Consider the following 24,894-nt stretch of genomic DNA (forward strand, 5'->3'; position numbering starts at 1 on the left):
CCACCAGGATTTGGGCTAGTATCACATAATTCTCCCTCCACTCTCCCCAGATCCCCAGGAGCCTCATGAGGCTTTTCAGGGTAATCTCAAAGTCACCTAGGATGTTTAAGGGTTAAAGGAGCCACATACTCTGGACAATCTCAAACACACCCCAAGTTAGTGGTCTCTGCTATAATTTTCTTGCAAGCTAAGGTCAGCTCTGTGAAATAGTTCACAAAGCAACATAGCTCCTTGCTTAGGGTTTTTGAAATGGGACTTGGCAGGAAATTCTGAGCCCCTGGGTCACTGTAATAATGTTTCCTTTGTCTTCCTGTAAGTCCAGTGTTAGGCTGGGAAGTTCAGCTGTAAGTCTTGGGTGTTGTTTCTCTGATGCATCGGGGCTTGTGTGCCTGTCCCTCTGAGTGTGATTCTCATAGTCCCCACTTTGATGGAGAGTTTTCTCACGAACCACTCCCTTATCATTCGGTACAGGTCACTTTCTTCCCCTTGTCCCCCACCCCATTGCTTTCCCCCCACTGTCTTGCACAGGGGGGCATTTACTGCACTCCCCTCCAACCTGGGTACCCCCCAGATCTGTCCACTAGCTCCTTCCAACAAAACTTTCTGTATGCTTGTCATTTCCTCTTCAATGTCCTCTACCTGCACATTTAACCACTGATAGACTCAACTAAGATTTATCCTGAATTAAAAGTGTTTATTATACAGAATTGTTTGAACATTAACTTAATTAACTTGCTTTCTGTCCTGGGAGCAACTGCATTCTGTTTCACTTTTGTTATAGACCCAGGCAGAGAATAGAATTGGTGTGCGGTTTGTCTTCCATCATATAGTCACCGATTCCTCTGGAATTTACTGAGCCGGATGCCAAACTAGTTCTTTGATCAATGGTCTTAAGGTCACACCTGACTCCTGAGAGAGTAGCATGCTGTCCCCTTTGTCCCTCTTTTAGTCTTGCCCCACTTCAATTTCTGCATCACCTCCTAAGGTCCAAATGTCAGGCCAGGGGATTAGTGTGGGTAAGACGCAACTCCAGTCTGGCAGTGTTTACGCTGAGCACAAGACATAGATGCTACTGACTGCTCACATCAGACAAGGGGCAAGGCCCGAAGGAGCTCAGCATGGGATTGAGGAGATAAGACTTCAGAATCATTCACTCACGGCGTGTTTGAGAAATACACAAACAAACAAGTCAGTGAATGCCAGAGATGGGACTTGGGGACAGAGCAGGGACTGAGACAGCACCTCAGCCATGCCTCTACTGAAGGCAGTCGTAGAACCTGGTTTTAAGCTTAGGTCCTACCCAGGAGTTCACTAGCGCAGGTCCCACTGTCCCTTGGTGGCCGGGCTAAGGAGAAGGGCCAATTCAGTCAGCCATGGAGAACCAGTGGACCCAAGGGGGTACTTAGGGGACACTATCTGCTAACTGTGCACATAGGAGATTGTGGGAGGCACAGAGAATCATGAGTGGCACAGGGGATTGTGGGAAGCAAAGGGAATTATAGGAGTCAGACCAGCAGAATGCCCTACTGTAGGCCAGGAAATAGTGAGAGGCACAGGGGATGTGGGAGGCACAGATCATAGGAGACACAGGGGGTTACGGGAGACCCAGGGAGTTATGGAAGACAAAAGGATACAGGATGGTGGGAGTCACACAGGAGACGAGGGGGGAACCATGCAGCAGCTCTTTGATGGTCTACGTGGTATATAGGTTGGAAGGGGACAGAGGGGGCCAGCCCCAGGAATAGGAATAAAATAAAAGTAGAAGGATTGGAAAGATAAGGATAGATGGTAGTCAGGGGTCTTTGCTCAGAGAAATGTACTGTGACTAGTGGGTAAGAAAAGGAGGTTTGTAGCCATAGAACCTGGAGTTTGAATCCTGTTTCTGCCTCTTCCTTAATGGGTGAACTTGAGCCTAAATTTCCTAATTTGTAAAGTTCAGGTAATAATACTTACCTTCCATGACTATGGTAAGTATTCAATGAGACATATACATGAAATACATGTCCCTGGCACATAGTAAGAACTCAATAAATGCTATTATTACTATTATTATCATCAGGCAGATACTACACAGGAAGAACTGGGAGAGATACTTAATTTTCCTGATATTGATTCTTCTTATCCATGAGCATAAAATGTTTTTTGATTTGTTTGTGTCTTTTCTGATTTCCTTGATCCTTTCTCCAAGACAAAAAGAAAATTTGTATCACCAAAATCAAATTTAGTTCCTTCCACTTTGCTTTCATGCCTTTCTGCATATGAAATAACTTTCATTTTGATACTGAATCGTAGTGTGATTTTTTAAAGACCTTTTTTTTATTTTTTAAATTTGATTTTAAGTTCCGGGGTACATGTGCAGGATGTTCAGGTTTATTACATAGGAAAATGTGTGGCATGGTGGTTTACTGCACCCATCAAGCCATCACCTAAGTATTAAGTCCAGCATGTGTTAGCTATTTTTCCTGATGATCATCCTCCCGCACCCCCACCCCCTCCCCACACTGACAGGTCCCAGTGTATGTTGTTTCCCTCTATATGTCCATGTGTTCTCATTTTTCGGCTCCCACTTACAAGTGAGAATGTGCAGTGTTTGGTTTTCTGTTCCTGCGTTAGTTTGCTGAGGATGATGGCTTCCAGCTCCATCCATGTCCCTGCAAAGGACATGAACTCATTTCTTTTTATAGCTGCGTAGTATTTCATGGTGTATATGTACCACATTTTCTTTTTCCAGTCTGTTATTGATGGGCATTTGGGTTGATTCCATGTCTTTGCTGTTGTGAATAGTACTGCAATAAACATACATGCACATGTATCTTTATGATTGAATGATTTATAGTCCTTTGGATATACACCCAGTATTGGGATTACTGGGTCAAATGGTATTTCTGGTTCTAGGTCTTTGAGGAATCGCCACATTGTCTTCCACAATGGTTGAACTAGTTTACATTCCTACCCAACAGTGTAAAAGCATTCCTATCTCTCCATAGCCTTGCCAGTATCTGCTGCTTCTTGACTATTTAATAATGGCCATTCTGATTGGCTTGAGATGGTATCTTATTGTGGTTTTGATTTGCATTTCTCTGATTATCAGGATGTTGAGCAGTGGTTTGTAGTCCTCTTTGAAGAGTGCCTTCACATCCCTTATAAGCTGTATTCCTAGGTATTTTATTCTCTTTGTAGTAATTGTGAATGGGAGTTCATTCCTGATTTGGTTCTCTGCTTGTCTGTTGTTGGTGTATAGGGATGCTTGTGACTTTTGCCATTGATTTTGTATCCTGAGACTTTGCTGAAGTTGCTTATCAGCTTAAGAAGCTTTTGAGCTGAGATGATGGGGTTTTCTAGATGTAGGAACAGGTCATCTGCAGGCAAGACGGTTTGACTTCCTCTCTTTCTATTTGGGCACCCTTTGTCTCTTTCTCTTGCTTTTGAAGATCTTTTAAATGGTAAAGTCAAATGTGTTGTACCAAAATGTAGATAGTTCAATTTAGGTAATACCATGACCAGCAATTACCAAGTGTTCACATGCACACAGATGACAGTTACATCATGTCTGCCGCCTGTACACAACAATTGAAGATGCCATTAAATCCTAAAGGCATCCTAATTTCAGAGATGTTAAAGCGTGGGTGGAGGGTAGGGAGTGTGCTTTACTAAACAAAATGTAATTGTTTTGTAAAAATATGATAATTTTTAGCAACCTGCATTTTCCATTCAGTATTTTATCCTCAACATACTGTTATGTCAAGGAATATCTATATCTATCAACACTCTTAAAAAGAACTTTGGATTCCACTTTATTTCACTGTGTTCCAATGACTGAATTTATTATTCACCAAACACTCTTTTGAAGTAAACTGAGTACTTCCTATTTTTTCAGAATATAAACAATGATGCAAAGACCATCTTTATAGATAAATAATTTTGCACATCTTTGGTTACTTTAAAAAGACTTTAATACATATTGCATTATTAACTTTTTTTACTTGGTACCAAGAAAAACAGGCAAAAGTACTCATTGCCTGTGAGATCTTAAGTGATATTTCTCATTTCTGTATTGTGAAGTTACTGCCACAACTCAGCTAATACCTCCTCAGACCAACAGTGTCACAAATCTTGTTATATTCACTGACAAACTGTCTCTCCTCAGTTATGTTAGAAATAAATTTTTGACGCTGCAAAAAAAATAACACTCGAGCATAAAATGCAATTTTCTCAGCAAGGCAATTTTACTTCTATAGAAGGGCGTGCCTCGCAGATGGAGCAATGGTGAGAACACACCTGAACGAGGGAGGGGAAGGGGTTCTTATCCCTGACCCAAGTAGCCCCTATGGCTGTATCGTTCCCCTATTGACTAGGGTTAGACTGCACAGTCTAAGCTAATTCCGATTGGCTATTTTAAAGACAGCAGGGGCATGAGCCAGAGTGGCGGGGTGAGTAGTTTGGCAGGAAGGACGGTTATAGAACAGGTGACTCAGGATGACTCAGGTCAGAGCAGGTGACCAGGGGTGACTCAGGACAGAGCGGGTGATGGGGGCTGGGTGGGGGGGTTGTTTACTGAAACTAGGGGCAAGGAGACGAAGAGAACAAGGAAGTTAAACTTTAAGATGAAGAACAAAGAACAGGGGAGCTGAACATACTGATACATTGATTCTTTGGAGTGGATCTCAGAACTCATTGTACTTAATAATTTACAGGCTAAAACCTTTAAAGAGGAATTTATTATATCCTACAGTGAGGATTTCCAAATTGTCTTTGAAAGTAATGGCAAAAACCACAATTACTTTTGCAACACCCTAACAGCAAATGAAAATACTGGATACCAGTTAAATATTAATTTCAAATAAATGACAAAGAACTTTTTGGCTGGGTATGGTGGCTCACACCTGTAATCCTAGCACATTAGGAGGCTGAGGCAGCAGATTCTCTTCAGTCCAGGAGATTGAGACCAGTCTGGGCAACACAGCACAGCCTCGTCGCTACAAAAAATTAAAAAAAAAAATTAGCCTGGTGAAATGGCACACACCTGTGGTCCCAGCTATTCAGGTGGCTGTGGTGGGAGGATCACTTGAGCCTGGAAGGTCCCTGCAGTAAGCTGTGATCATGTAACTGCACTCCAGCCTGGGTGACAGAGTGAGACCCTGGCTCAAAAAATATATAAAATAAAATACATTTTTTAGTATAAGTATGTCCCATGCAATATTTGCAATACTTGAGGCAAACTTATGCTAAAAATTATTCATTGTTTATTTGAAATGCAAATTTGACTAGATATCCTGCATTTTATTTGGAACCTTGTCCCCAGTGTATCCCAGGAGTGTGCAAGACGCTGTGCTAATACACTGACCTAGCTCAGCTCATTTTTGAGTTTAAAGGTCAGCTTCCTTATAATTACAACATTCTTTGAACAGTTGATTATTTTGATAAAAGTACTGCATTTGGCTGGGCGCAGTGGTTCATGCCTATAATCCTAGCACTTTGGGAGGCTGAGGCAAATGGATCACTTGAGCTCAGGAGTTCTAGAACAGCCTGGGTGACATAATGAGATTCTGTCTCTACAAAAAATACAAAAATTAGCCAGTCATGGTGCCATGCACCTGTTGTCTCAGCTACTTGGAAGCTGAGGCAGGAGAATTGCTTGAGCCTGGGAGGCAGAGGTTGCAGTGAGCCGAGATTGCACCACTGCACTCCAGCCTGGGCAACAGAACCAGACGCTGTCTCAAAAAAAAAAAAGTATTGCATTCGATCTTAGCTCTTTTATTACATGAAAAGCAATGTCAACCAGGTAGGACAGTGAGACCTAGGGAAGGAAGAGTAGACTGAGTTAAAAGACAGAGATTTGCACCCCAGCTCAGCTCTACCTAACTATACAACCTTGGACTGAGCTCTTCATCTCTTGAGCCTCCATTTGTCTGCATAAAAAGTTGCCAACAGAATTACCTGATATCCCTAAATATGGCTATGTAAAACAGCAATGGGCTAATTTATGTGAGAGGGTTATAAACAGCAAAACTCTAAGTACTCCTACTTAAAAATCAGGGAGAGAAGTCCCATGATGTTGGGGGTTTTAGAAATACTGAATTTCTTCAGGCTTACACTGCTGCAGTTCCCTTTAATAGTCATCTGTGCAGCTCACCCCCATTCTGCCCATCTCTCCCCTGCATCACACACACATAAAGTATAAGCTAGTTCATAAGCCATCAGAAAAATCCCAGCTACTCTTAGGAATCGGTCAACTGATGGTGCTGCACACAGAAGGCCAAAGGCAATCAAGGAAATCAGTTTCTCTGAAAGCTTTAGAAAAAGCATTCAAATAGATTCTCATGTTTTAAGAGCAAGATTTTAATTAGAACTGGATGTCTGAATTGATGGGATGTCTTCTTCAATCCAGATTGTATAAAGATGTTTAAAAAAAAAATCAATAACCCAGGCAATAATTTGGAACCAGGGGGAAAAATCAATTGGATTAACCTCAAGTATATTGGCTTTTCTTTTTTTGGCTGAATTTGTGAGTAGGGGGAAATTTCAGCTAGGACCGGCAAAAGGCAGATCAACTGTCCGCATTTTGTTGAAGCTATGATGTCTCAATGGGGGTTAGGGGCTGTAGAAATTCAGCATAATCTTCAAGACAGCCTGTGGCAATTGTGCAGAACTTTAAAATTGATTTTAAAATGGATATAATTTTGGGCCAGGAAATGCATTCTTAAGCATGAAAAGCCTAAAATAAAGAATTTCTGGGCTGGGTGCGGTAGCTCACACCTGTAATCCCAGCACTTTGGGAGGCCAAGGTGGCAAAACATGAGGTCAGGAGTTTGAGACCTGCATGGCCAACATGGTGAAACCCTGTTTCTACTAACAAAATACAAAAAATTAGCTGGATGTGGTGGCGGGCACCTGTAATCCCAGCTACTCAGGAGGCTGAGGCAGGAGAACCACTTGAAACTGGGAGGCGGAGGTTGCAGTGAGCCGAGATCGCACCACTACACTCCAGCCCCTGGGCAACAGAGTGAGACTCCGTCTAAAAAAAAAAAAATTCTGAATATTAGATGATTCAAATAAATAAAGTCAAAAGACAAAAAACAAAAAATCCAAGGAAAAATTAGCAATAGAGAATGCAATCACATTGAATAACTCAAGATGGAAATCTGGAAATGATGTGAATGTGAAGTTTACATAAAAATAAACACATGAAAATATAGTTAACTTCACTCCTAATTTGTAAATGTAGATGAGATATCTATTCTCCATTAACAGATAAGTGAAACTTAGAAGCTTGTTAATATTTGCTATTGGCCCTGCTGTGGGCGATCTGCCACTCTTCAACACTATCAACGTTACCAGAAGTGGTAAGTGGTCTACCTTACAATACCTATCAAAACTGGAAATGTGCATTCCTCTTGACCCAGCAATTCCGTTACTGAGAATTTATAGATATATTCACAAAAGTACACTAAGACATGTACTTGAGAATATTCATTACTGCATTGTTTGTAAGAGAAAACTGAAGCAAACTAAATATTTGTATGGTAGACTGGTTTAGTAAATAATACAGCCATCCAATGTAATACTGTGCCGATATTTAAACAGAAAAAGAAAAAGACAAGATCAGGAACTGGAGTTAAGGATGATGATTAACCCCATGACTTCCAAGTCAAAAATATATCAGAATACATTGGATATAAATAAAAGATTAGGCTGGGCCTGGTGGCTCACACCTGTAATCCCAACACTGTGGGAGGCTGAGGCGGGTGAATCACGAGGTCAGGAATTCGAGACTAGCCTGGCCAACATGGTGAAACCCTGTCTCTACTAAAAGTACAAAAATTAGCTGGGCATGGTGGCTCATGCCTGTAATCCAAGCTACTCAGGAGGCTGAGGCAGGAGAATCACTTGAGCCCCGGAGGTGGAGGCTGCAGTGAGGTGAGATCACACCACTGCACTCCAGCCTGGACAATAGAGCAAGACTCTGTCAAAAAATAAATAAATAAATAAATAAAATTTTAAAAAAAGAAAGAAAGAAAAGAAAATTGAATATATACTTATGTGCATGTGTTTATTTGTACATGCACTTATTTGGTGGGAATAGCATACTTTTTCTTTTTTTTTCCTGGAGGGATACAAACAGCATAATTGCTGGGAGTTCCTTTGAGGAGTGGGCTGGTGGTTGGGAGGTAGGGAGGGCTGACTTTTGCATTTGGGGTTTCATCTTACTGTTCTTTCATTGCTTGGAAGCATGACCAGAAGCAGAGCTCCACAGCCTCTGAACCTAGCAACAGACGCAGGAAGACTTTGTGTCTCTTCCCAAAGCTGAGGACAAGTGCAGCAAGACATGAAAGGACTAAAATTTCTGCTCGAAAGCCCGGCTGGCTTGATGTTAAAGGTCATGTTGAAGCTATAAGCACCAACAAGTGATCTCCACTTGGAGGCAGAGGGCTTTGACGCTCCACAGTCCAGAGGCCAGACTGAGTGGGAGTTAGGGGAGCTTTAACTTGATCCTGGTAGGGAGCAGGATCAGCTCGGAGTGCTGCAGTATAGGTGCCTGGGGTGCTAGGTGGATACAATGAAGGGGCCTGAGCTAGTAGTGGAGTCATGAAAAGATTCCTCCAAGAAGTGTGGTTGGGCCTGAGCTCTGGATGAGGGATAGGAATTGTCTAGGCAAAGGGACAGGGCTGGAGATCTATCTGGTAGAGGGGACAGCATCTGTGAAGGCCTGAAATGGGGAACGAAAGATGAGTCTGAGTGGTTGGAGCAGAGGCAGGGGTGGGAGAAGGCCCGCGATGAGACCATGTAGTAGGGTAGGCAAGGTGCTGTGCTGTGGGACCCTGGGGACAAAGGTGGGGGTCTGTCTTTATCCCAGGAGCTATTGGAGGGTGTTATTTGTATTCTGAAAGGATCAGTGAGAAGAGGAGGGTGGAGAAGGGTAAGAGTGGAAGTGAAGAGGCTTTAGTGAAGTCCACATGAGCGATGATCATAGCGGGACAGGAGATCTGGTGGAAAGGTTGGACGAGGGTTCATGAGTGCCTCTTGTAAGCTCTCCTTCAAAAGAGCCACACCAGCTGGCACAGCGTCCATTCTGAGCTGCCTTGCAATGTGGGTTTGTTGGGGGTGGGGGGTAAGGGCCCAAAGTGAAAAGAAATGAAAAAGATCCACAGGTCTGAGCAGCAGTCGTGAGAACCCCATACTCTGTAAGAATACAGCCTACAGCCCCGATTCCCACCAGGCTCCTGGGCATCCCTCCACGCCCAGGAATTGGGGCATATGGAGATGACTAATTACCTGCATCAGCTTTAGTTTTTAACACTGGTTAGCCACTAGAATAAAACCTATGTGTTCTGGGAAAACCAATTTACTTTCCAGATACTAATGACGTTCTTATTCCCCTTTTCAGTGTCATTCTTGGTTTTCATTCCTCCTCAAATACAGGTCCATCACTAGGTAAAATTGTGAATTAGGAAAAGCTGAGGCCCTGGCCCCTTTAAGGCTCTCTCCCACCTTAGAACCTCATTCCCCGCAGGCTGCACCATGGGGGAGGGATGCCTCAGAGAGACTGCCGAGGCCTGAAAATTCCACTTGTGTGCCAAGCGTTTGAGTATATGTGGGTACTGTTACCTCTGATAAAATATAAATTTCTTTCAATGTTATACTGAATTCAATATAACTTTTGGTCATTAGGCATTTTCGTAATCAATTGATTTTAAAAGTATAACCTGCTATTATGTGGGGAAGTCTGCAGATTTTTTTTTTTTTTTTTGACAATGGTTCATTATAGTTAAGAACTGCTAGTCTAGGACAAAGGATCTGGCCTAGTAAGTTGTTAATGTGTTAATCATTCAATAGTAATTGCGTGCCAAGTACCATTCTAAGTTCTGGAGATACTCATGAATGAAACTGATGCAATCCCTAACCTGCTGAGAAAGAGAAATACAAGTGAAGTATAAAGAGGCATTAGTAACCATGTGATAAATACTATGGGAGCACATAGCAAGGCACTTAAAGGTCTAAGAAGGCTTCCTGTAGGAAGTGATGCCTGAGCCAAGACAAGGAAGTAGTCGTTGCAGCTAGCCTGTGAAAAGAGGAGGCTGTGTCCTAGGAGGAGGAAACAAGATGCCAGAGGCCTGTGATGAGAGAGTGTGGCATGGGAGACAGAGTGACTGATGACACTGGAGTGGGGGCTGGAATGGAAGCGTACAGCGTGCAGCTGGGCTGGGACGCTGGGAGAGCTCCTGCGAGTCCTGGCGGGCCACGCTGCAGGTTGGACTCTGTCCTGGGAGCAGTGAGAAGCATGAAAGGTGTCGAAGCAGGGGAGCAACATGACTACATTTGTGTTTTAGGAGGCTCTCCCTGACTGCCATGGGGCAGTAATTAGCAGATGTGGGGGTGGGGAGGGCCATGGGAAGGAAGGAAGGGCAGTGGGTGCATTTCAGGACTTGGTTGTAGAGGATGAAGAGGGAGTGACAGAGGGGGCATGCTATGGTTCTGGATTTCATTGCTTCTACTTGGTAGATGCTGGAGAAAAGCTGGTTTAAAGTAGAAGATAAGTTTGGCTGCAGAGGGTTTGAGTTTTAAGACCTAGAAACATCATGCTCTCCCTTCTTCAGGCATTTTGAAAGAGGAGCCCCTAGATGGGAAAATATGAACACAAAGGACTTAATTTGTACTGGTGGAATTTTAGGAAATATTTTGGCAGAATGCAGGAAGCCATTTAAATAGCTTGATTAGAAGACAAATTATAACTCTTGCTAAAATAATAAAATATGATTCCAAGTAAACATGTCAATACTGGATATCATCAGTGTGTTAACCATTAGCGCCTGATACAGATCTATAAGCTGCATTTGTGTGCAGGACTTTCTTCTCTTTTTGTTTTATTTTATTTTATGTATTTTTGAGACAGAGTCTCGCTCTGTCACCCAGGCTGGAGTGCAGTGGCGTGATTTCGGCTCACTGCAATCTCCACCTCTCAGGTTCCAGCAATTCTCCTGCCTCAGCCTCCTGAGTAGCCTCCTGGGATTACAGGTGTGCAGCATTATGTCTGGCTAATTTTTGTATTTTTAGTAGAGACAGAGTTTCTCCATGTTGGCCAGGCTGGTCTCGAACTCCTGACCTCAAGTGATCCACCCATCTTGGCCCCCCAAAGTGCTGGGATTACAGGCGTGAGCCACCAAGTCCGGCCTTTATTTATTTATTTATTTATTTTTTTGAGACAGAGTCTCACGCATTCTCCCAGGCTGGAGGGCAGTGCTGCGATCTAGGCTCACTGCAACCTCTGCCTCCCAGGCTCAAGCGATTCTCCCGCCTCAGCCTCCAGAGTAGTTGGGTTTACAGGTACGCACCACCATGCCTGGCTAATTTTTTTTGTGTGTGTATATATATATATATATATGTAGATATACATATATATATGTAGATATGGGATTTCACTGTTGCCTAGGTTGTTCTTGAACTCTTGGTCTCAAGCAATCCACCCGCCTCAGTTTCCCAAAGTGGTAGGGTTACAGGTGTGAGCCACTGCGCCCGGCCCATTGTTGTTTGTTGTTGTTGTTGTTGTTGTTTTTGTTTGTTTGTTAGAGACAGAGTCTCACTCTGTCCCCTAGGCTGGAATGCAGTAGTGTAATCACAGCTCACTGTAATCTCTAACTCCTGGGTTCAGGTGATCCTCCATTCTCTGCCTCCTGAGTAGCTGAGACTGCAGATGTGTCCCATGATGATCCATTAAGTTTTAAATTTGTTATAGAAATGGGATCTTGCTATGTTGCCCAGGCTGGTCTTGAACTCCTAGGCTCAGGCAATCCTCCCACCTCGGCCTTCCAAAGTGTTGGGATTACAGGCATGAGCCACTACACCTGGTCTGCAATTTGTTTTCACGTATTTAAAAAAGTATGTGTGATAAGTGCATCCTTATTATTATTAGAATGTCAAAATAATGTTTATTGGGTCTGGAAAGACGCTAGTGTTTGCTATTAGCTAATTTTTGGAATTCAGGCCTGACTGAACCATTGAGAAAGCCCAACAATAATATTATCAACAATATACAATAGTTGGTTATAATAGCAGGGATGAGATGGACTTGAGACTTGTTAGATTCAGAGAATATGCTGCTTCTGAGTGAGCTCTCACTCACTCAGAGGGAATGCAGACTCTCACTTTAAAAAACATTTTTCAGAGTATCAGTTATATTTCGCCCTGTCTAGGTGTTAGCAAAGATCTGGAGGAGAAAATGAACACGTTTTAGGAGACAGTGAATAAAACTTGCATCCCTATCTGCTGATAGGTTCCGTTGACACAACCGACTCAGCCTGCTTCATGCTCACATCCATTACATAGTGAGAACCGTTAGGGTTTAGTGTGTGTCTCATATGTGCCAGGCATTGTGATAAGTGCTGAATGTACATTACCCATGAAATCCTCATAATGCTATGAAAAAGGCTTAATTAAGATTCTCACTTTATCAATGAGAAAGTAGACTCTTCCAGAAGAGAAGCTAAGTCATTTGCTCAAGGACTCCCACACCCTAGGGGAAAAGTCCTTAAGCCATGGTCTCCATCTGGGACCCAGCCACTCTTTGTAAATGGGCAGGTGTACCTCTCATCTTCCCAATCTCTTTTGAGGGAAACCATCTTAGTCTCAGGCTTCCAGAAAGAAAGGAGCCCTCCCCAGTGGCCTCATTCAGTTCCTCTAGCCCCAGGTGATTGGCTAATGTTTGTATTGAAGAGTGGTTTTTGAGAACACTTAGTTTGGACAATGATGCCTAGCTGAACCGGTCAGGTCCTTTCTCTCCAGCGGTTTGAATGTTGAGACATGCCAGGGCTTGGGCAGTTGGCAGTGGGGGCAGAACGGACAGAGAGAGTGACTGAGCCATCATTATGGTGGAGGAGGAGACGACGCCTCAGTGAGTGAACTCTGTGGCTGGGACATCCATGGGACAGTCAGTGGCATTGGGTGTCTCGTACATTCCAGACCTGGAGGTCACAGCTGGGTTTTCCTGACTCCAAGATAGAGAAACTCCACGTTGGGATTTCCAAGACTAAACCCACTTCCTCCAAGTTCTGGCCCTTAGGTCCTTCTAATCCAAAAGAGAGTAATTCACAGCAAAGTTTTCACTGTTATGGGGGAATTCTCTACACATTTCTAGGAAAGGAAATAGAATCCCCCATAATCATTTTTTTCAGACATTAGTTAGAAAAAAAATACTAAACTCTCAGTAGAAAAATGGGCAAAAATATGAAAAGATCATTCAAAAAAGAAAGCTGGAGTGCAGTGGCATGATCTCAGCTCACTGCAACCTCCTCCTTCCAGGTTCAAGCGATTCTCATGCCTCAGCCTCCCGAGCAGCTGGGATTACAGGCATGTACAACTACACCCAGCTAATTTTTGTCTTAGCTAATGTATTAGCTAATTTCATATCTATCTAATGTCTAACTAATGTGAGAAATTCCTTCGATGTGCTTTGAGCAGCTGTACTCAAAATATAGCATGGCACTCAAAACCTCTCTTTGTGGGGCTGCTGGCATATAGGACTTTTTGTTTTGCTTTGAAATGCTTTATAACATTTCCTATTTTGAAAGTATTTTTTTTTTCTGATTTCTGGAAGCTTAGAATAAAGTAGAAGCAAGCACAAGCACTTACACTGTTCCATCACATCACTATGGTGGTGTTTCTCCTTCTGGTCGCTTCTTAATTTTATGTGAAAAGAATATATATATTTACGAACATATATTGACGTGTACCTGTGTATATATAAGTTGCTATGGAAAAAAATCAATACTGATTTGTACTTTAATCAGTGATGTGCTCCACATTGCACCCTTGCTGGTCATTATGGTTATTATTATTTTGAGATAGAGTCTTGCTCTGTCACCCAGGCTGGAATGCAGTGGTGCAGTCATAGCTCACTACAGCCTCAACTTGCTGGGTTCAATGATCCTCCCGCCTCAGCCTCCCAAGTAGCTGGTACTACAGGTGCACACCACCATGCTGAGTTGCTTTTATTTTTTAATTTGGTAGAGGCAGTGTCTCTCTAGGTTGGTCTTGAATTCCTGGGCTGAAGTGATTCTCCCATCTCAGCCTCCCAAAGTGCTGGGACTATAGGCATGAACCACTGTGCCCAAACTATTTTATCTTTTTAATATCTTCCTATCTGATAAATAAAAGTGGCATCTCACTTTATCATTCATTTCTTTTATTACCACTAAAACTGTACCTTTAAAAATGTTTATTGGCAGCCGAACGCATAGGCTCATGCCTGTAATCCCAGCACTTTGGGAGGCCAAGTTGGGCGGATCGCTTGAGGTCAGGAGTTCAAGACCGGCCTGGCCAACATAGCAAAACCATGTCTCTACTAAAAATATAAAAATTAGCTGGGAATGGTGGGACAGCCACTTGTAATCCCAGCTACTCAGGAGGCTGAGGCACAAGAATCACCTGAACCCAGGAGGCAGAGGTTGCGGTGAGCCAAGATTACACCATTGCACTTCAGTCTGGGAGACAGAGCGAGACTCCATCTCAAAGGGAAAAAAAAAGAATGTAGTTCCCACATGTTTCCTAGTGAAAATAGCAGCCAGTGCAAAATAATGGCTACTGTATACATGAAAGCTCATAGTCTGGGAAGGAAAGGAGGAAGGCTTAAAGGAGGGAGGGAGGGAGGGAGAACATGTGTTTGTTACAGGTTGATCTTACAAACAATTGTGCCGTTTTTCTAGAGCAACTTGAAAACCCAAGAAACATTTTCCCCTTCCTTCTCTCCCCTCCCTTGCCCTCAACATATATTCTAACTTGGTGCCTGAAATTTCACCATTAGAAATTCATTGTTTGGAAAGCAAGTTGATGGGAATGTATGATTGTCTTTCCCATACCCATTCCTGGAATACCTGTTCTAAAAAAGTGCCCACTTCTTCTGTCTTTCTCCATCTACAAATTTCATCTACAGTTCAGCGCCTGCTGATGTGGGGGTTGGGGTGCGGGATAGAACTGGCATAGAACTTGAAAAGAACTAGAAAATGAACACGTTTTAGGAGACAGTGAATAAAACTTGCATCCCTATCTGCTGATAGGTTCCGTTGACACAACCGACTCAGCCTGCTTCATGCTCACATCCATTACGTAGTGAGAACCATTGGAATAAACAGATGTGGACTTGAATCCCAGTCTGGCTCCTCAGGAGCTAAGCAAGCCTCCTGAAAGCATTTCATGTTACTAATGTCACTCTCCTCATCTGTAAAATGGGAATATTTTTAGGCATTTTGCAGTGCTATCATGAGGATTTAGTGAAAGGAAATGCTGCAAAGCATTAAACCTGTGTGTGGCAGAGCGTTCCATCCAGCCCACAATCACTTGAGCCATGGCATGCAAGAGTACCCATGTGAGGGTGTGCAAAGCGAGATGGGGGAAGCCTCTTGGAGAAATCTTACTTTTCCATGGCTAATCTGGGGTCTTCCTGGCTTCAACCAGTATCCCTTTCACCCATCATGCCCAAGGGCAAAGTACTATCAGGTTCCGGGATTGCCTTCTCTAGTATCTACCAGCTATGGCTACCAGTTGTTCTTTACAGGGAATGTCCTTCTTTCGGCCTGAAATGTCAGCTCTTCCTTCATTTTTTCTTCCTCATTCTTCTTCCAGAATCAAAGAGGAGACATAATGTTCCTTGTACAAAACACTAAGCCTTGTCTTTGCTATTACTCAAGCCTAATGGAGAAGCAGTTCCATGTAGGCAATATTAGCAATGATGGCTGATATCTTTTTTTCTTTTGAGACAGGATCTCACTCTGTCACCCAGGCTGGAGTGCAGCAGCATGATCATGGCTCACAGCAGCCTCAACTTCCCAAGTCTCAGGTGACCCTCCCACCTCAGCCTCCCGAGTAGCTGGGACTACAGGTGCTCGGCTAATTTTTTGTGTTTTTTGTAGAGATGTGGTCTTGCCATGGTGCCCAGGCTGATCTGGAACTCCTGGGCTTAAGTGATCCACCTGCCTCGGCCTCCTAAAGTGCTAGGATTACAGGTGTGAGCCACCACGCCTGGCCAATGGCTGATCTTTGAGGCCCCAGAGAACAACATAGATGAAACTTGTAGATGGAGAGAGACAGAAGTTAAAATACCATCTCAGTGGCAAAAAAAAAAAAAAAAGAAATATGAGGATTCTCAAACACTGCCATTTTTCCTCACCATATAGGTAAATAAGCTACAATCTATGAATATATGAATATATTATGAAATATTATGGTACCCACTTAAATGAGAATAATTGGCTTAAAAGTCTTAGCCCAGTGCCTGGCTCATAATAAATACTTAAGAAATGGCAGCTGCTTTTAACGTTGTTTTTATTGCTATTATCTTCCTCACCTTACGCAGGCACAAGTAGCCCACAGACAGAGGAGCTGAGTGAGTGGTGCTCCTGCACTCTTGGCCAGGAGTCTCCAGATGGGTTCCAAGCCCTCCTGGAGGGATGCAGGGGGTCTTCTGGGGAGCTGCAAGAAAGTGTTAGAACCTCAGTATTTATTTCATCCTTTTTAGTGTCTGTATTTTATGTGTGATGTTAATGTATAAAACATATTCAAGCATCTGTAAAACTTATAAGTAAACATATACATATATTGGGAGTGACAGTCCATTTTTTTTGGATAGGCATACACGCTCAATAATGTTTAGTGGTCACTAGTAAAGGAAATAAATAGATTTCATATGAGCAACAGCCAGATAGAGAACAGATGCCAATACACTTAAACACATGAGAACAGAGACATCCAGAGCTCTTAAACAGAGGTGGGGTGAGGAGCCGGGGCTCATGAACAGAGCAGGGGCTGTCATGAACAGAGCAGGGCTCTAAGGACAGTAGGGAGGCCATTCATGCTACTTACAAGCATGTGTTGATTATCAGTTATGCTCCCAGTGCTGTACCGTGCTCTAAGGGATACATCAGAAGTAGAGATGCCTACCATACAGTTTGGGAGACAAGGTTGAACCACAGTGAATAGATTCCACCTTGCTGATGACCTCTGATGTTCTCTGTAATTGGTAAGCCAGAGTGGATAAGCAGGTGAAGGAGGTCCTCAGTGGGAGAGAGACGTGAGTGCATTCATTCATTGAGTAACTATTGATTGGGTGTCTCTTGTGTTCCAGTCATTCTGCTAGGTGCTGGAGATACAAGAGTAAGCCAAATAGATAGGATCCCTGCAATGTCATGGACCAGAGGGATCATTAACCAGGAAGAGGTTAACACTTAAGAATAAAGAAAGCAGATGATTTATCCTTAGTTTTTGGCAACTGTGTTTCTTTTAAACTTGACAGCTCCCTAAGGGCATAATGGGGAGGAAAATCTCAAAGCTTTTATGATGGGTGAGGGTACCCAGAACACTCAAGGGGTTAAATGTTATATTCCCAATGGGGCTTATATAGAAGTGGGCATGCAGGAAAAATTTATTCATTTACTCATCCATACACCCATTTCCCTATCCGTCTATCTGTCCATCCATCCATTCATCCATGCATCCATCTATCCATGCATCCACACATCCATGCATCTATCCATGCATGCAATCATTCATGCATCCACCCATGCATGCATCCATCTATGCATCCATTCATCCATGCACCCATTCATCCATGCACCCATTCATCCATACATCCATGCATCCACACATCCATGCATCCACACATCCATGCATCCATGCATCCATTCATCCATGCATCCATCCATTTATGCATCCATTCATCCATACATCCAGGCATCCACACATCCATGCATCCATCCATCCATGTATCCATGCATCCATCCATCCATGCATGCATCCATCCATCCATGCATGCATCCATCCATCCATGCATCCATCCATCCATCCTTGCATCTATTCATTCATCCATCCATGCATCCATCCATCCATGCATCCATGCATCCATGCATCCATCCATCCATCCATCCATCCATCCATCCATCCATGCATGCATCCATCCATCCATCCATTCAACCATGCATCCATTCCTCCATACATTCATCTATCCAACATTTTTGAGGCCCTTGTTTGCCAGGCCTTGTCCTGGGTTGTTGAAAAATGTAGGTGAAGAATGTAAAGCCAGGTCTCAAGATGCTCATGGTTTATTCCCATACTTGCCTAGTAGGTGGGACAAGTCCATGCAATTGGGAAGAAAAATTAGAAGAGTGTTTTATGTAATATACTGAGCACTTGAAGTGAGATACTTTATTATCTGATGAAACTTTCAGGGAAGCTCCTTCTTTCCTATGCCGCAATGTAGGGTTTTACTATTTATCTTAGAAGTAAATTCCATATCTGAAGAGTTTACTGTGTCAAAACTAGTTTGTTTTAAACTTAAATTCTCCCTTTTGCATTTCAGCTTGCAGCATTTGAAGTCAGAAACTTCAGAGAGGATGCTGAGCCAATGGTCACGGTACTTGTCACCGGGCAGAATTCTCTGGTGGGCCAGAGGATGTGCTGGCCCCTTCAGGGCAGGGAGGTGGAGCTGATGAACCCAGGACTCAATTCTTGCTCAACCGATCTCAAATTCTGTGACCCTACCAAAGTCACCCAACATCTCTGAACCTGTTTCCCCTTCTGTAGAGTGAAGGTGCAAACAGGACTAAGAGCAACAGTTGGTGAGAGGATGGATTGAGATGACACATATGTCAGGGGCTTCTCATATGCATGTGCAAAAGTACCATTATTATTATTATCTAGGGCACTAGACTTCTGGGAGCATATGCAGAAAAAAGAAGCACACTTGGAATTAAAAAAAAAAAAATGGAGCCTGGTCCCCTGTGCCACCTACACCGACCAAATCAGCTTCTGACTGAAGTTTCCTCATCTGCAAAGTGGGGTTGATCATAGCATCTCCTTTCGTGGGCACCAAGGCCCCTCTTCCTTTGCTTCACATATGCCACCTTTTCCCTCTATCATCCATTCTTTGCCTTTGCTTCATGGATGTAAAGGCAGCTCTAATTGGTCCTTCTCTCTGTCTTCCCAGCTTGTTATTGCAGCTGGTGCCTGCTCTGAACCCTCCATCGAAGGAAGCCTAAAGTGAAAAGTGGGACCCCAGGCCCCATCCCCCAAAGCAGCCACTGTTACCCATTTCCTGTGCCTTTTCAGAGACAGACTACGACCGTGGACACATATGTGTAGATTGTAGCCTACCTTTTCCTACAAATTGGGGCCATTACATATGGTGTTCCAAACCTGGCTTTTAACATTTCACAATCTATCGTTGAGGTCATTTTGTGTCAGTACACATAGAGTTCCTTTATTCTTTATTTTTGGATGAGTAATAGGACGTGATGTGGGACTTTTCCCCTTGTTCTGGAATTATAGCCAAGGGTCGATGATGTAAACAAAAAATGCTAGGTGTTCCTGCATTCTACAGAGAGCCCTGACCTGAGGCCGCCATCGCCTCCGCAAATAACTTACGAGGCCTTGGAAACCTCCCTTATGCATCAATCACCCAGGCAGGTTTCTGTGGGGAGCACACTAGGCCTGGGAGGAGGTGGAAAGTCAGCTGTGGGGACTGCTCTGTGCCTGGGGAGAAGTGACTTGCTTTCCTCCCAAAAAGCTTCCCATCATGTAGGTGGCTGGGAGAGGGATCCTGGAGAGTCACTCATGGAGTCTTGCTAGAAGGGGAGACAGCGGGCCTTCCAGCCGGATGCTCGCTGAGCTGCGGAATCGAGGGTCCACGCCAGCGCGCACTACGGAAGAAGGGCGGTGAGACAGCCAAGAGGAAGCTTGTGTGGCCATAGAGGCTGGGTACCTGCTGGCTGCCTGCGCTAGAGGGCAGAAGGGATCTGTGGGGTGTAGGACGCTACAGCTGGGAAGCCAGAGATGGCCCTGCCATCCCAGTTCTGGGGCCTCAGCAGAACCAAGAGGATCTAGGGGAGCTTTTCCAGAGTGCTGCAGGAGTGCCTAAAGTGGGCCTCGGGAGCTGGCATTCCCCAGGCTGGACCAAAAGGAGACCAGGCGCCTTCCTGTGGCAGGTCTCCAGTGACAGAGGGCCTGGGGTGGAGCCAAACACTGCTCCCATGAAAGCCACACCCACCACCTCAGAGACCACCAGGATCCCACAGAACCGTCCTCACTAAAGTAGATACCAGGGAGCTCCTTCCTCCAACAGGCCACCAGCAAGTGGAAGAACTCAGCCATCTGGCTTCCCTCTTTGCCCCCAACATCAGGAGAGACCCCAGAGCTCAGCCCAGGCGACCTCTCGGCAGCTGCTGGGGAGGGGAGGCTTTTGAACATTAACAAGGTTGGAATTTACAGAGAACTGGACATACTCCAACTACAGAAAGTTGCAGGATCTGCCCAAGTTGTCATTAAAGGACAGTCAAGAGAGATTAGACACAAGGCAGTTGAAAGGCAAATTAGGGGGCACAAAGGCAATTTAGGGGGCAGAAAAGAAACTTTATGTTTACACTCCATGGATTGAGACTTCTCAATCAACTCCTTCCAGGTGCCATGACAACCGGCTCTAAAAAGGGGCCATCATTGGTTTAAACTTTTCCTCGGATTGGTTCAGTCTTTTGCTAGTTCAAAAACAGTGCTGTCAGGCAGCTTCCCACGTTGACCTTGAGTGGTGTCTCTTGTTTGAATCAATTTGGGGATATATTATTCAGAGTTGAGCCTCATATTTTCATAGTTTGAACACATCCTCTGCCTCTTGAAGACTTGTCCTGCCCTCAGACTCAAACTCTTTTGAAGTTGTGTGCCCAATAGCCAGGCTGCCCTACCTTGTTGGGGGTCTGGGCTCAGCTGTCTCAGCATGGCTCATGAGGGTCAGGCCTACCTCACCCTAAGGGAAATGTGTTCTCTGTACTCTGTTCTCCAGATAGGGCGTCTCTTCCAGCGCCTCACTCTTGTCCTTTTGGTGGCTTCCTCCTCCTTCCCCATCCTTTGGGGGCAGAATCCTCCTTCCTGTTCCCTTTCAGGTCAAGTTCTGGCTCCTTGGACATTAACAAGGTTGGAATTTACAGAAAACTGGACATACTCTAACTACAGAAAGTTGCAGGATCTGCCCAAGTTGTCATTAAAGGACAGTCAAGAGAGATTAGACACAAGGCAGTTGAGGGCTTGTATCACAGAGTGGGAGGGTCAGCTCTTGCCTGTGAAATGGACCTGGGTCGGAAACACCGTGGGTTTGACTCACAGAATGAGGGTCTCTAAATTCACAGATGGGTCCTGGGTGATACCATCTGTGAAACCACTGTGAAGCCTGATGCACCCGAATCACCTAGAGGCAAACTCAATGACTCAGTTACTTTCCAGAGCTTGCAATAGAGCAGCTTCACTCATGGCGGGACAGGAGGGTGCCCTCCGTGGAGCACGCTGAGGGCAGGCACCACCACCAGGCCCTTTGCATTTTTGTCAAAGTAGTTGAATCCAATTGCTACTGCTAATATTAGGTTGGTGCATTACTTTTAATTTAAAAGTAATGTCAAAAACCTCAGTTACTTTTGCACCAACCTAATGCATGAATTGATGGCTTGGACTTAGTTCTGAGATCTGTTCTGAACATGTGCCCCGTGTCCCCCATGCTCGAGTTCATTTTGAAGCCACAAATACCGAGCAGCAGAGGCAGACAATTCCCAATAATCTTTCAGAAAACTCAATTTCCAGCCATGTGTGACAAAATGACTATTTAATGAAGGCAATGTCATGCTTAAATATTTTTAGTCTTTCTTGTTGGTGAGTGAATCGTTTTGAATGACAGATTGCATTTCAAGGGGGTGTAAGAATCTCAACAGAACACCATTTCTTTTCTAATTTTTTGTTCCATTGACTCTCGGAAACCCTCTCAGTGATTCAGGAAGCTGTCTGGGGCGTTCTGACAGCACATCACACGTTTAGCAGATCAATGAAACTCCTATCAGTAGAGCTGCGACTGAACACATTGTGGGTTCTGGTCCTTTTAGGGGAAAAACTCTTCCCACTGAACCGGCTCCCATATGCACCTGCTTTAGATTCTGTAACTCCCTCAACCCATTTGCTTCTTCTCCTTTAGAGGTGCTCAAGGCAGAGGTCATTCTTTTTACTTCAGTGGCTTCAGTCGGCAAAGGCTTTTGCTGGGAGCTGCCTGCACAGGTGACAGATGAGGGGACATGAGGATTGTGACAGGGCTCAGACACCTCTGCTCCCTTCCCTCCAAAGCCAGGAGAGAGCTCTGAAGGGAGAAGGGAAGGAGGCCTCTCCAAGGAAGGAATGGATTCTGCTATCAGTTCCTCCCAGGTGCCAGTCTATCACTTGTCTCTAGAGGATACTCCAGAACGAATGAAGAAGAGGTTCAATGGATGATTAAGAATATGAACTGCAAAGTTCTGAAGACAAATGATAAGAGGTCAAATAGTGTGATGGGAAAAACTCAACCCACCATAGTACTGGAGGTTGAGTGAATGGGCTTCAATTTATCCCCACTATTTGCTAACTGGGTAATTTTGGCAAGAAATCTCTCCTCTCAGAGTTTTAGTTTCCTCATCTATGAAGCAAGGGATTTGGAGCAAATAATCTCTAATGTTCCCTCTCTATTTTTAAACTTCTCAGAGTAGATGGTTGCTATGCCTACCCCTCACCCTGGGCCTAATTCCAGTCCTTTCAGAATTGGCTTATGCTAGAAAGCAGTTGTCCTTGAGCAAGAAAGAACTCTGCGGCCATCAAAAAGAGGTTGCTTGGTGAGAGATTGCGCACACCAATGGTAGGTACCCAGTGTGAGTGGAGAAGATAGGATGTTTCAGAACATTCTCCCATGTCTGTACTAATTCCATGGTAGGTGGGTGGGGCTACACAAAAGCCTGGAGCATTTTTTCCTTTTGACGTGAGCTGGAGGCAAGCTGATAGAAATACGGAAACCTAGGCCAGCTTAGAAGACCTACAAGTCAAAGTTGACTTCTCCCCTGACCCAGCTCCATCTAGCATTGCCCAACTCCCCAAACACTGCTGAACGGCTGTTTATGTGGAGATGAAGAGAAGCTCTCTGTTGACTTTGTTTCCAAACCCTGCCTTTTGGAATTGACACAAGAAGAGAGCACACTGCTCTCCAGGCCTGACCATCCGGTCAGCAGACTCCAACCCCTGCCCCTGCTTTCTGGCTTTTCCTCCTCAAACAGAAGCTATTGAATCAGATATCAACAACATAGATAAAAACGAGAGCAACATGGGCTTTGAACCCAAGGCTAACAGGCTTATCACAAACTGTTGTCAACCTCTCTCTGTCACTTCCAACCCCAGGGGTGAAAGATCAAACTTTCACTCCTCCTGAGGACTGCTCTGTACAGGGGCCCTGGTCCCTGTGGGTCGGGACACATGGGGCTGGATCTGCACCTTCAGCGAACACAGCCGGGACTGCGGAGGAAGCAAGGCCCCAGGTTCACTGTTGCTGTAGGTGGAGGGAGGTTGTCACTTGGGACGGGTGCCCGAAGCAGTATAAAGGCAGTGTTCAGGTTAAAAGCATAAACACTGCAACCAGACCACCTGGTCTATCTCTCACAGCTTTGGGATCTTGGATGAGTTTTTTAATCCTCTTGGTATCTTAATTTCTCCGTCTGAAAAATGGGAATAATTCATCTACCTAGTAAGACTGTTAGGAGGATTAAATGTGCTCATATTTCTAAAACAATGTAGAACAATGCCTGACACTTAGGATGTGTCAAAAAAAAATTGGTGGTTCTCAAAGTTTAGCAGGGATAAATCTGCTGGAGAACTTGTTTAAATGCAATTTGCAGGACTTGGTTCCCTGGATGCTTATGGTGAGGGCCCAGACTTGGGTGATGCTGACACAGGTAGTCAGTACCACATGGTCTCTGTTGTGCCTGGATATCCCCGACCCTCTGGGAGCAGCAGGACCCTGTGTCCCTCAGGATTGGCCCTAGTTGCCCGGTGGGTTGCTAGAATCCTTGCAGATTGTGGTCTTGTGTGTTGTGGCTCATCAGCCTGGAAAGTTCTTCTGCACCTTGTCCAGTTGATCTTTCAAGTTTCAGCTTGAGCAACGTCTCCTCCATGAACCCTTCTTTACCTGGCCATGAACCTCTGGGAAAGGACACAAGCCCTTGTCTTCAATTCCAAGACTCATTTTTTGTAAATATGAAGCAACCTGGTTTGTGGCAAGAACCACATGTATGGCAAAAACCTGACCTGAACTGACATGCTATTGATAGTCTTTATTTATTCCACTTAGTGTGACTATTCATATGTTTGCTGTAGAAAATTAATGGGTTTGCTGACAAGGTGCTGCCTCAAACTCTGCTGAGGATGTTACATAATGGATGGTATATACAATGTATCACTTTCCTAAAACAAAAATAAACAAACCTGCCTTACATAATACATCTAGACCAAAGACTTTTGAATCCCACATCTGTGGCACATTTTACTCTGATTAGTTTCTTTCTCGACATTAAATGGAAATCCTAATAGCAAAGACTATGAATTTAGCACAATCCTTGGTGCAAACAATGATCAGCGATTGTTTCTTGAATGAATGAATTCTTTCTTGCAGAAGAAATTGCATTTGTCTTCCCCATTCTCTGTCACATTCCCCACCCCCACCCCATAATCTTCATGTAGGATTTGTGGAATTAATTTCACATGGTTGTTTGGTTTTGCCTCCTTAGAACCAGGCCTGAAATTTGGGTAGGCTGTTCCCAAATTGGGGTAAATAGGACTTCCTGGGAAGATGATGTTTTAAACAGCTCTTTGGGCAGGGTTTTGAAAAAGAGGAAGCATTTCTAGGGCATTAGAATGTCTTTGATAAGAGAATTTTCTGAGATTGGGAGAATAAGTTGAAGACTTCATCTCTGAGATTCTCTTTTTCTTCTTGTTATGTATGATAAAGCTTGACTCATCCAATATCAAAAGGGGGAAATGCTCCGCTAGGCCCAGCCCTCCTAGGCTGGAAGAAGGCAAGAACTCCAGGACGGG

At 44.1% G+C, this 24,894-nt stretch overlaps 1 long non-coding RNA gene across 1 annotated transcript; it reads left to right on the forward strand.

Moving 5' to 3' along the window:
• The first annotated feature begins 14,657 nt into the window (after positions 1 to 14,657).
• LOC144336379 (uncharacterized) lies at positions 14,658 to 24,300 on the forward strand. Its single transcript, XR_013408109.1, has 2 exons — positions 14,658 to 15,868; positions 18,341 to 24,300. It is a non-coding gene; the product is annotated as an uncharacterized LOC144336379 (long non-coding RNA).
• The last annotated feature ends 594 nt before the right edge of the window (positions 24,301 to 24,894 follow it).

This window comes from Macaca mulatta, chromosome 18 (genome assembly GCF_049350105.2).
Source record: "Macaca mulatta isolate MMU2019108-1 chromosome 18, T2T-MMU8v2.0, whole genome shotgun sequence".
NCBI lineage: Eukaryota > Metazoa > Chordata > Mammalia > Primates > Cercopithecidae > Macaca > Macaca mulatta.